Genomic DNA, 13,418 nt, shown 5'->3' with positions numbered 1-13,418 from the left:
ATTAATCTCTTTTAATGAAGCCTATATTTACATTCTAATTTGCCTCTGGACTCTTTGCTTTATAAGCCTAATGCAACATGAAGTTCTTTGTCTGTGAGAGCCATATATTAATCCAGCTCTGGCAACCAGATAAACTGATGATGATTAATATAGTATTTTTGTTTAAAGATCACATACCTGCCATGTCCCTATTTTCCCATTCAGATGAATAGGACATGTTAGCAGGCATGAGTTCATTGTGGATTTACATGAAATTGTACAGGCACAGTAGTGCCTGAAGTAAAATGAGGTGTCAAAATTGTGTTCCATTATAAGGTTTGAACTTCCTATTAGACATAAAATCCAATCCATCCATCTAATACACATAAAATTTGGCACAGGGTGACCAGGGCCACCATCTCGCCAACTTCCATACAGATCTTTTAAGAAATTACCAAAACAAAAAACAAAAAACCCAGCAGCTTGAAAAATGACCCCTAAGAAGCTAATTTCACTTGTTGGTGACACATATTTGGCTGAGGGGAAATGATCTACTTACCTTTTCCCACTTGTCATTTTAAATATAAACAAAAACCAGATTGAAATCTGAAATAACCAGATTTCAGATTGAATATAACAAAAAATTCAAATAGTGAAATGTGTAGGGTCAGTTGAGTGTTTCCCAAGTGAGTAGCTTTTAAAGTTTTTACTATAAGAGGGTATTCAACTGAGAACCCATCAAACCATATGTCAAATGGCTTGATTGACTACTAGCAACTTTTTCTCTCAGTAAAGATGGATGCTATCTGCTTTTCTTCTTAGCTGTGTGGACCAGCTAAGCCACCATAACAAGCTGAACTGTGTGTCTAATTTGACCTCAGACTTTCTGAGCCTCTTTTGTTTCTGCACCTCTTTTGTTTTTGCAATTGCTTGCAGCTCAGCAGTTACATGAGCTCAAAAGCAGTATTGAGTCTTGGGGATTCAGAATCATAGTAGTGTGTTTGTAAATGGCAGAAATCCACAGCCATTTCCATTTATTTTGCCAATTGATCTGTGGAACAAAGACACTGAATACAGTAATGACATCTCTCTTATTTAGGTTCAAGTACAAAGTAAATTGAGGTGGAAATTGTAGGAACAGAAGGGAGGACTGAGCAACAAGGGCAGCAGCCACTAGGTAACATCCTCAATTAGAACTAAGCCAAAGAAAGAGGAAGCATCATTCACTAATACGTTCACCCCCCCAAGGTACATGAATTTTTTGCTATTTAGGGGGATGTATCAGCATATGTTGAAGCAACAAGACAACATTCCCTGTCTTGTTGTATATAGGCAGACAAGGAATTGAATGAAACAGAGGGCACAAAGCCTGGAAGAGCTGCAGTGTGGTGATCCTCCCTCCCTTCTCCATCCAGGCTGAGGGTCATGAAAGTTCTTACATTGCTATCATTTTGAATGTGACCAAACAGGTTCACTGGATGAGTAATAGGTGAGGCTGCTGCACCTATTCCTGTTGTTTTGAAGAGACACTAAATTCATTCATACATTCATTCATACATTCAGTGTTAATGTATGTGTGTTTACTCTATAATTTTACAGCACTTTATGTTGTATAAACACTTCAGCCAAACTTACTTACTGAAGATAGTTAAGATGTTTTGCAGCCTTTGTACATAGTTCAGAAACTTCAGTTAGTCCAAAATGCAGCCGCCAAATTGGTCTCTGGGGTATCCCAGAGAGACCACATTATGCCTGTTCTTAAACAGTTAAACTGGCTGCTGATATGTTTCTGGGCAAAGTACAAAGTACTGTCTATTATCTTTAAAGGCCTGAATGGATTTGGTCCAGGTTACCTGAGAGAGCGCCTTTCTCTACAAAATGCTCACTGCTTATTAAGATCATCAGGAGGAGTCCGTTATCGGACCTTAAAGATCCATCTTTTTAGCCTGGCTTTCAATGATAACTAGTTTTAATTTTAATCTGGTATAAATGTTTTTTGTTTAAAAAAAATTAATTGTTTTAGTATATATGTTTCTGATTTAAATGTAAACTGCCCTGAGCCACTTTAGGAAGGTAGTATATAAATGGAACAAACAAACAAACACATAAATAAAACACAAGTTTAGCAGAAGGTTGTTTGTAATAACTAAAAAAAAGAAGAAGTGTGCTGACTCATCTGTTAAAACAACTGGAATTAATATTTTAGAAAAAATTATGAAACATCATGATCTATTAGGCAAGGTAGCTTAGCTGAACATATAATACTGTCTGGCGACATGTCCCTTTCTCCTTGACCCAGCCTGACTAGGCTTATCGGGTCCAGCCTCAGAGCAGGGACAGAGAGGGGATTGAGCGTCACTCTGTGCCTCCTCTGTTCCAGGCTGCTTGTGCCTTGTGTTTGCCCCTCTCCAGGGGGCCCTGACACTCTCCAGAGGGTTCAGAGGACTAGTACCAGGTGCATGCAATTATCAATGCCAATATACATTACTAGATGTTAAAGAAGAATTAAATACCTCCTCCACAGCAGTATTAGCGTACCAAGTTAGTTTATGTTGCTTTATTACCATAATAGCATGTTAAATCACACTTATTGGGTATCTTTCCCATTTCCATGCTGTCCGCAAGGGTCTATGCAGCCAACTCTCTGTGGCCAACTCACTGTGGGACACTTCAACATGGCTGACTCACTGCAGGGACAACTCAATGCAAATCTCCGACAAACACTTCAAAGTAGCTCCCTGCTCTCTCTTCGTTCTCCAACAAACCTGATAGTGCCCTGTACTTCAAAGCAGTTCCCAGCTCTCTTGTGGGGCTTGGAAGTGGGCAAAGGAGGCGCAGAACAGCCCGCCCCATACTTCAAGTGCCCCACACAGTTCCCTGATCTCTCTATAGGGATGGGAAGTGAGTGAAGGAGGTGGAGAGCAGCCCACTCCTGCCAGCAACCAGCGGTCACACAATTATTACTTTATTTGAATCTGAGTCACAACCAGCAAGCCTGATAGTGCCCCGCACTTCAAAACAGTTCCCTGCTCTCTCTTGGAAGTGGGCGAAGGAGGCGCAGAACAGCCCGCTCCTGCCAGCAACCAGTGGTCACACAATTATTACTTTATTTGAATTTGAGTGTAATAGGATGTCTCCTCCTACCTCTGGGGTACAATACATCAGAAGGCAGCTCACAAAGAAGGTAAACAAACCCATGAACAGCTATATGAAAATATTTGGTCCAACATGCTAAAACACAAATGATAAAAAATAAAGTTAAACTTAAAACAGGGGTCTAAAAACAAAGTAAATTAAAAGCCTAATGAAAGGTCAACATTTGTACAGCCCTCTTGAATGAGGCCAGGGACTAGACTAGCATTTTGCTAGTAATCAATAAGTAGCCATATTAAACAAACCACCACTTATATGCCCATATAACTGCATGAATATAACCCCTCCACCATTATCATAGAGTTTGTGGGCAGGCTGTTTGTTTGCTAAGAGAGCAGGGAGCTGCTTTGAAGTCTTTGTCAGAGCTTCACATTGAGTTGTCCCTGCAGTGAGTCAGCCGTGTTGAGGTGTCCCACAGTGAGTTGGCCACAGAGAGTTGTCCCATTCCCTGTCCACAAGGTATAATATTTCATTTTACATTTCAATCCCTCCCCATATTTAAAGGCTCTTTCCATTGTACCCCACCCCCATTTGGAACACATCTTTCCATTATCTTATGTTTTAAATGGATATTTATTTCCATTATTTAATCCCATATTTAACAGGTATTGTTACATTATTCCTACCTGCTGTTTTTAAAAGGGCTTTCCATAATGCCCTTCCCCATTTTAAAAACAATTTTTAAAAGCTCCATGTGTCAGAGCCAGGTCACATGTGCAGATGGGAGGAACACCGGGTTCGTGGACAGATCTTTAAACCCTTACAAAATTCCCAGGTTCGGTCTGGCATTGCACTGTATGCAGATCTGCCGGCACGGGGATTCACAGGAGAGGGGAGACCCAATTTCCAATGACCTCAGGAGAGCAGGGTCACTATTTCAGGGCACAAGCAAGGGTGAACATGTGGTTGCAGTCACCAAGACAGGGAGAGTGGTCTCCGGAGTGCCCGTCCCCACCACTTTCCTTCACAGAGCAACCTGACTCGATTTAGAGCCCCAATGGCCTTTCACTCTCTTGAGAGAGCGGTCCGTGGGAGAAGAGAAAAGTGTGCCATCAGGCATCATTACAGCATTTGCTTGACAATTCTCTTCCTCCCCTCTGATGGTCCTTTTCATGAGTTGTGAGGTGGTGTCCCCATGGCCTTACACTTTCATGAGTGAGCAGTCCACTCCGAATCAGCATCCACCATTATCACATAGGAGGAATCTCTCCCTTAGTGTTGGCAATGCTGTTCATGCTGCCTGGCCCTTCTCATGAGTAAACCTAGGGACTGCATAGCTACCCCCAATGGGAAAGAGCTGGTGCCTCCTTCCCCAACCTTTTTTGTCCAAAAAATAGAAACTGGCTTCTCAAGAATCCCTGGCTGGGGCTGCCTTTTAAACCCGACCCTGGGTCCCCCCGCCACCATATTTTCCCATCCCAGTACTGTGTGAGATTCCCTGCTTATGTTCCCACCTGGAGTGTTTGTGCTTGCCAACATACACCATTGTCACTTCCTTCTGGGAAAGCAAAACACTTTTGTGCTTGTCCAGTCATCCCATCCACTTTCCCTCTTGCTTGCCAGGTATGGAGAGTGAGGGACAGAGTGCGAAGAGGGAATGCTCCTGACTGTGCCACTTGACAAGCTGACAAGCCAGGGATGTGAAGTGGCAGCATCTTTGTTGCTGGACAACAAAAGAAGGAAGGGTGGGGCCACTGCTTGGAGAAAAAGACAGCAAGAAACGGCACAGGCATGAAGCGACCGCAATCGCAGGCACATCTATCCTGCCTCCTCTATGATTGTGGTTTGAAAATCGCCATGAAACCATGGTTATGGTGGTGTCCAGATTCAGATGGATAATTTCAGTTGCCAAACCAGAGGTCTCAGCGGTGAAACATTGTGCGAACTGGTGGTTCAGATTGGAGTTTGGTGAGGCAAACCACAGGTCGCTTTTGGCTTAATACTGCAGTTTCACGTATTCGGATATACTGGAGTTCCAACCTCTGGCTCGTTTAACTCCAGTTTCACGTTATATCTCAACCCGGCCATAGGCTAAAAAACAACAACAGGCTAACAGTCTCTTATGCAGAGAGAAGGAGAACCTCTCAGTTTGAATTCAGGTCAGCAACTGAGGAGGAGACAAACAAACTCAGTGACTCTGTACCAAGCCAGACAAATTCAAATATATACAAGCCTGCCCCACACAAAGAACTGAGACAATGTCCATGGCAAAATCCCAACAACCTAGACTACTTTACAAGGCTGAAAATGCCTCTAGATTCCAGGGTCGATTAACTAGATGCTGTCAGAATGCAGATTTACTGCATGGTACTGATGGCACATTGTCTTAGCAACCCTATCATCAGATTTTGTAGATAACGTCACAGAGGGAGAAATCTTTCATGTGCGTTTGTAGCAAGTGATTGTCGACATATTGTGGGCCTGTTGAAAATCTAGCTGGATACTGACTATAGTAGTTGGCATCTTGAGGAAGCTCTGTGCCTTGCAATGATGCAACAGGCAGAAACTCATCAGGTGCATCTCTAGCAAGTGCTTTGAGAAACTGTACCCATTGATTGCCTGGATGCATCCATCTCCAGACAAATGTCAAACTGAAAGTAGAAGGGAAAGTGTGATTTAATGAGGCTAAATCTTTAAACCCAGCATAATATATGAGACGTATGGAACAGAATGCTCGTATGGCACAGAAGTTAAGATGACACCTTAGCCCTATTCTGTCTGTGGGATATGGGGCATCCCATAATTTCCAGGGACATGTATGGTGTCCCTGGGAAAATGCTCACAAGCCACACCCCCATGTTGATGCACTTTGAAACCCTGCAACCTCTACTCTCCACAGTGACAATGTTTGCAGGGACAGTCACTCTACTCATGGGGAGATTGTTCCCATAACTGGAACACAATTACAGTCTCCATTCAGTAATGTCTGAAAGAGCTCTTAACTTGCAGTTCCCATGCTTCTTAGGGCATGAGTGAAAATTTTAACTTTCATCTTTAACAAAAATGTGTTTGTGATATTTTAAGCTCATTGCAACAATTCTCTGTTCCTATGTGAATCAAAATCTTATGTCAAATGACTTCTTGGATGATGTGGCTTACAATATGGAAATGCTGACCATGCAACTAGTTACCATGAAAAATATAGTGGTATGATAATTTCCTAAACTTATACAAATATTTTGCTGGTTTTCTGAAATCAGTTAAAAAATTTTTTTTTACTGATAATATTTTTTCTGCTCCCAAAGCACATTGAAAAAGCTTTAGGATTATTGCTAGTGTTTGTGTAGAACTCTTATGAGTCATAACCACAGGATAAGTAATTATTATGTAGAGCATACTTGAATCAGCCATACAAATCCTAGCCCTTCAAAAATAATAATTATGACAACAAGAAACAAGCTAACATAACTCAGAAAATAGCCAAGAAGCATTTGAGGCAATGCTAGATTTGCTGAGCGGGATAGCTGTGAGTTAATCTGCTGCATCAGAGGCAACACTGTGAATCTTCGAAGCTAACATTTATTTGTGATGCAAGCTTTCTGGACTTGAACTCATTTCATCACGTGTACAAAATGTTATCTTCAGTTAGCAGATTTTATACACAAAAACAGTTATAGAAGGAGGGGAGGGAAAACCCCGGACTATGGTGCCAGCCACCCATAAAATGAAAGACGTACATTTCAGTGTAAAGCTCAACATCCCTATCAAAATATTTCTGTAGTCTGGTTTTTTACAGCTTAGTTTTTCTTCTTCTAAATCCATCTGCTGGAAATGAGTCTAGATATTCTCAAAACAGCAACACCTTTTTGAAGATAGATCTTAGGCATTAAAATATACATGGAATAAGGCTTTGTACTTGTGTAACTCATTGGTTGAGGTGGGAATGATGTCTCTTTATCTGATGGTGAATTAATGTTAATTTATCTCAAGTTTATTCCTGATTTATGCTTAACTGTCCTTTATATCCTAATCATTGTGTATAAAAGAAAATAAGCTATTTTTTCAAGTCTGTTAAACCCATATCAAAAATTTTACAGCTTAATTAAAACTTTTAGCTTCAAGATTGATATCACTGATGTTGCTAAGAAAAAGTCAAGTTCCTATACCCCAAAAGCTGCATACACACTCAAGAATTTTGAACTCTCTCTCTCTCTCTTTCTCTCTCTCTCTCTCTCTCTCTCTCTTAAACTGCATATTGGATATACCAGCAGCATAGCTAAATTTTAGTAGTCTGCTTAGAGAGAATAGTGGGCACTGAGACCAAACTTGTCCTATTAATTTCAATGCGACTACTTAGGAATAATTTGATGTCAGCCAATGAGCAAAGGAACAATCAAAGGTCCTCGGCCCTGAGTGATCACTTCATTATTTCTGCCATTGTTATGCAAGAAGGGCATGAAAGCTATGTGATATTCCTGGGGTACTTTAGAGAGGCTTTAACCCTCTCCTTACCCCTTAACCCTCTCTTTACCATCAGTACCCCTTAACAACTGGCAATCTGGATTAGATGGGGATCTAATTAATCCATTTTTACTGATAAGACTGATTCCAATAATTATAATACAATATACCAGGGGTAGGCAACATTTGGCACTTCAGCTGTTGTGGAACAATTTATTTTAACTGGGGATGATGGGAGTAGTAGTTCAACAACAGCTGGAATGCCAAAAGCTGCCTACCCCTGGTATAGTGTATTATAATTATTGGAATTATCAGCTATATACTGGTAGTTCTTTTACTAGATTTAAATGTAACAGGAAGATTTTGTTGGAAACTAGCTTGAAGTACATTGCAGTGCATAAAGGTATAACAAGTGGACTGTAAGGTCTGAGGTAGTTCTCCCACAGGAAGGTCTTACACTGGGCCTTTTTGAATACAGCGTGAAACTGTGGGTTGACGAACCTGAGGTTAATTCGTGAACTCGGGAATCATCCCACAGGTGATCTTCCAACCCAGGTCAGACAACCTTCAGTTTCAGGGCAGAGGAGCCCCTCCCTCTTCCTGGTTTGCCAAGGCCACATCCCAGCAAGCTCCATAGTGCTCACATCGCCAGACTGTGGGCAATGCATCAACACGTCAGTAAGGCAGCAGTCATTGGCCACAATCTTCAAGGGGGCATGCCCAGCATGATTGTGTCTTTTTGGCATGGACCGCTCACCATTTAAAGGGCATGTAAACCTTTTCACTCACAGGTTGTGAGTGATCCCAGTAGTGACTCACCCAGTAGTGACTCACACTTGCAAGAGCCCCACAGCCAAACAGTCTTGCACAAGCACAATTACCAGTGATGGGGGATAGAGGGGGGCACTATTTTTATGTTACTCTGGGAAGGGATCATGAGGACTTTCAAGGAGAGAATGGCAAAGGAGCAGGCAACAAATCCTTGGGTCTGGTCCACTGTGACAAAGGATGCTCTTGTGATGGCAGACCCAGTCAAAACAGTCAAGGAACCCCCAACACACTCCTGCTCCCATGTCAAGTTGCTGGCCAGGGATTAGCCCTCTCATGAGAGGGCCAGTCCCCTGGGGAGAACCGGAGGCTCCATATGCTTTGATTCTCCATTGGACTGTGCCCTCATGAATTAGGTCATCCAACTATAGGGGCTTGGTGTTCTGGGACCCCAGTGTATGTGTTTAAAAATAGAACTCATATTCCTTGCCTTCCCTTCTACACTCAACCCCTACAGACTTCCAAGGAGTCTGGGCTGCTGCATGTGTCTGGCTGTTTCCCTGTAGGCTCAGTTTGGCATGATTGGGGACGGCTCCTAGTACACATTCAAAATTGGGACTGGAGTTGCAGTGTAATCAGATCGGCCACCATGCAGAATCACAGGTGAGGGGAGTCTCCATTTTCAGCAATCCCTGGCAAGCCATACTGGGCAAAAATCAACATGCATATGTGCCAAGGCACAACTAGAGTGTCAGAGTGAGCACTTCCACTCCTGATGTCCACCAGTCACCACAACCCGGAAAGGTGTTGTTGTGGTGCCTTTCCCTTGGACTGGCATAGATCTAGCAATTGGGCTGGGCAGCGACAGCAATAGCCCCCGGGCCCACATACATGTATCTGTGGCCTGGCATTTTCATGAGAGAGCAGTCCTTGGGAGAAGAGATGTCATCACACATTTTTAGTGATCCAGCCCCTGAAACATCATCCTGGTGTACCCCAAGAGGGTTCTTTTCATGAGTATTGTCAGAGACTACATGTTTGCAACTAAGGGGATGGGGATGGCCTCCCTTCCCCTACTAATTTGTTCAAAAAATAGAGCACAGCCACTCAATAATTCCTGGTACTGGATTTCAAACAGAGCCCAGTATCACTCCCCTGACATGCGTTATATTTGTTAGGAAAGAGATGGGTTGACCAGTTTATGTTGCCACTGGGACTGCATGTGGTTATGCAAATACTTTTTCATCACTTGACATATAGAGACCTCTCCACAAGGTGCCTGTCTTGTAATCCTATTCCCTTTTTCTGCAGGTTGCCAAAGTGTTAAAATAATAAAAGTAAACAAAGGGGAGGAGGGGCATGAGAAAGTGGAAAGCAGGCATCTCCCATTTTGGCTTTGACATGCTTTAAATCTTGGGATGTGGCAATGCAGCGTTCTTGTTGCTGGGCAACAGCTGGAGGAGTGTGGAGACAGCGGGGGTGGGGTGTGTGGAAGTGAGTTGGCCAGTGAGAAGCACAGCAGGCATAAAGATGGTACGTTTCTGCGCTGGTCAGGGGTGTAGCCTGGGGATGAGATTTTAAAATGGGCCCTTCGCTGCAGATTAACAAAGGAGACTTTCAACCATGCAGTGTGAGCCTATGTATTTTTTCTCCAAAATCCTAACAAATTCAGTAAAGTTTACTTCCAAGAATTTTTTCACACGGGGCTTTATAGTTTAACACGCATCTCCTCAAAATGGAGGGAGTGTGTTCACATATCGGTCAGAGATACCCCAAAGTCCCTGTGAGTTATTGGGGAACAGTTCACACACAATCAGAGATGCTCTTTCCCGCAGACCTTGGGGCCCAAGTCTGTGGCCTCCAAGGTCCAGGGGGCCTCCAAGGGTCCAGGGTTGCCTTTGGGGGGCCCTCCTGCCAACACCCCACACCCGCCCTGCTACTGCCCCACTGTGGTGAACCGCCAAAATTTATCTTAGCCGCCAATGTGTACAGCCGGGGTGGAAGGGTGGGCCGAGCAGGCATCTCTCTGCCCCATGGTGGTGGCAGTAGTGGGCGGAGTGGCTGCTGGGCCTGCCCATCTGGCCCAGTGGCCCTTGAAAACTGCAAGGCGCTCCAGCATGCCTGCATTCTGCGCCACCTTTAAACTTCAGGTTGGAGCAGTGAAACTCACTACAAACTGAAGTTTGTATTGCTACAAACTGAATTACAGTTTCGGCTCAAAAACCTCGGGTTGTTTTGTGACAAAACTGCAGTTGCATACAGTTGGACAACCATGAAATGGAACCTCGTTCGCCTCTGGTTTAGTGTTATATGCGAAGGAATCCACTGTGTTACAGATCATGGAATGGCTATTTACCATTGGTTTTGGTCTGGCAGAATGATGGCTGATATTCCAGGAGGCTGGTGGATGTCTTTGAATGGGAGACATTCATCTTTTGTTAAAGATGAAAGTTAATATTTTCTCTGAATGAGAGAGTTAATAGCCCTGAAGTTTCCTGAATGAGGAAGGTAATAAAAGCTTGATAAAATGGCACACATCCACTTGATGGGAGGGGTTGCAGTGAGAATGAACAGTGACTCATCACCCCTCATGTGTTAAGGAACAGAAACAGCAGCTTGGAAATCACAGGCAGTTTTTCTGAGTGAGACATAGAGGCTGAGTTTTGAAGCAACAGTAACTTGTTGCTAACTTATAAGAGTGCTCTGCTATTTTAACTCAGTGTAATGCTTCGCTTATATATTTGGCAAAAACAAAATTTTTCAAAGGCACCATAAACCTCCAGTTTATCTCTTCCAGAAAAAGCCAGAATCTTAGTAGTACTTATTGTATTACAATGCAGCTTCCCTTTATCCTGGAATTTAGACCCTGAATGAGACAGTCTGGTGAGTACATAGAAGAGTAATGAAATTCTAAGCCTGAGTAGAACACTTGGGAAGACAAAGATTACACCCTAGGTTAATGCAACTAAATTTCCATTTTGGAAAAACAAACACATAAGATAATATGTATGACCAAGTGGACTAACCTACACTGCGGTGTATGCAATCATAGCAACTCAAAGGTAGTTAACTGAATGTAGCAAACTAGAACCTTTCTATGCTGGTGCCTCCAAAAGTGACACCCTCTACCTGCTTCAGCAATTAGTTCTTGGTATTAAATCTTTTCCCGCTTTGAAAATTGCCTTAATCCTAAGCTTTTCCCATGTATTTTAATTTCTTCTAGGAAACAATATACAGGATACCTATAAATAGTAATTGCTTTTAAAGATGTGTGTGTGACTGTAGTAAGGGATTGGGACAACATGATCTACCTGATACTGCTCTAAATTCTGTTCAGCTAAGTGTCTGGTTCTGTGCTCAACTGCCTGCCCCTTTCTAAGGCTCACCTAATGCAAGAAACTGCATCCTCTCCCCTGAGCGAAATCACAGAAGAACCCTAAGCTGAAATCATTACCTGAGGTGTATATTCTCATTTAGTTTGCTTGCAGGTCATTTGCCTTGGACATCCTTTGTCGCGAAGTTGAATCATTCGCCGGGAAGTTTTCCATACCCAGCTTTTAGCCCGCATCTCCTCCCAAATAGAGCAGGCACATTCACATAGTTGGCAGATTTACCCTGAAGTCCCTGCGAGCTGTTGGGGAGCACTTCACACACAATTCTGGTTTTTCACTGCTTGTTAGAGTGCAACCCGACCCGATTTATATGCAGGGTAAAAAAATCCACTTTCTGCATCGGAGTCTCAGTAAAGCCTCGCAGAAACCCGCAGTAAAGCCTACTGTGTGGAGAACTCCCAGGAGCACTGCACTGTGTATTCCCCATTGGAACTTAGCTAGGTTTTAGTTCAATCAGAAGCACTGTGTGGAGCATCATCCCCATCAGTGAAACCTGGCAGGCATGTAGTATGCCTAAGCCCTCTTGGAATTTTAGAATCTGACCAGGCAGCCTCCCTGCATCCTTACCCCCATTTTGTGACCACCTTTGTGATGGAAACTCCAGACCTCTCCACAGAGATCTATCCTCTTGGCATCACTCTCAAGTCAACAGACTAGGAAATATTTAAACAAGACTGCTTGTTCTTTGCTTGCCCTTGCTTTTCCTTCCTTCCTTCTTTCCCAGCCAACTTTCTCCTTCCCCTTCTACAACCATGGGATGGCTCTGTGAGCTCTGCTTTCTTCTTCCTTTCTGGGAACTACCTTTACTCTCACAATTACAATTACTGTCAAATTGTTTTGGCATTGTGCTTGTAAAATTAAAAATTGCTTCTTTTCCCTCAAAGTCCTTATTTCTGACTCTGTTTGCCACTCTGGGTACCTGAGGTGACATGGCACTGTCTGGATTTGATCCAGAATAATTATCTACATTTACAGACTAGTAATTCCGGGCTCACTCTACCAGATGCCTGGTTCCTCAACTAGTAGAGTTAGCTGTGGTAGGGAAAAGGATGTCTAACTTGTAGCATCTCAAGCAATTTCCTCTAGCTTCAAAACATAGTTGCCTGAATGTAGTTGTATCCTAAGCCAACAACATACAACCAGAGTCCAGTCAAGCATGGTAACACACAGGACTCTGGAACTTCTCTGCTCAGGGAAGTGAGGAAAGTGTGTCCCACTAAGAATTACCTTAATAAAATCATGTTGAGCTGTACCCAGACATACTTTTTACCCATATTTTGTACCCATAATACAGAAGGCAGGGCAAGGCAAGCTAAGACTTGTCCTAGGGACAATATACCTTTTGGATGATTTGCTAATGCCTGTGAATGTGAGCAACCGTAACCCAGAAATCAGGAGACGATAGGTATGCAGCCTAGTCACTTAAAAAAAAAAAGGATGCAATTTGGCCAGTGTAGGCAGAGATATAATGAGGATTTTATTTAAATTTACATTTATATCCTGCTCTTCCTCCAAGGAGCCCAGAGTAGAGTACATGTTTATGTTCATCCTCATAACAACCCTGTGAGTTAGGTTACGCTGAGCGATAAGAGCCACTCAGTGAGTTCCATGGTTGAACAGAGATTTGAACTTAGGTCTCCTTGGTCCCAGTCCAACATACAATTATTACAAGAAAATCAGGGGAAATTATATAATTTTTCTGCATTACACTAGAGTTGGTCTGTT

At 42.9% G+C, this 13,418-nt stretch overlaps 1 long non-coding RNA gene across 3 annotated transcripts in view; it reads left to right on the top strand.

Annotated features, from left to right (window-relative positions):
• Window positions 1–13,418, top strand: part of LOC128350676 (uncharacterized) — a 63,041-nt gene that overhangs the window by 33,663 nt on the left and 15,960 nt on the right. Inside the window, exons 4-5 of one of the 3 annotated variants that reach the window (XR_008319382.1) lie at window positions 1,079–1,227; window positions 1,312–1,444. The exons of 1 other annotated variant lie outside the window; for it this stretch is intronic. This is a non-coding gene — a long non-coding RNA (uncharacterized LOC128350676). Of the gene's footprint in view, window positions 1–1,078; window positions 1,228–1,311; window positions 1,445–13,418 lie in introns of those variants that run through there. One more of the 3 variants, XR_008319381.1, reaches the window with a different exon arrangement.

Source organism: Hemicordylus capensis, chromosome 3, assembly GCF_027244095.1.
Source record: "Hemicordylus capensis ecotype Gifberg chromosome 3, rHemCap1.1.pri, whole genome shotgun sequence".
Taxonomy (NCBI): domain Eukaryota; kingdom Metazoa; phylum Chordata; class Lepidosauria; order Squamata; family Cordylidae; genus Hemicordylus; species Hemicordylus capensis.
Note: the sequence above shows the minus strand (reverse complement) of the source record. Positions and strands in the feature narration are given on the sequence as shown.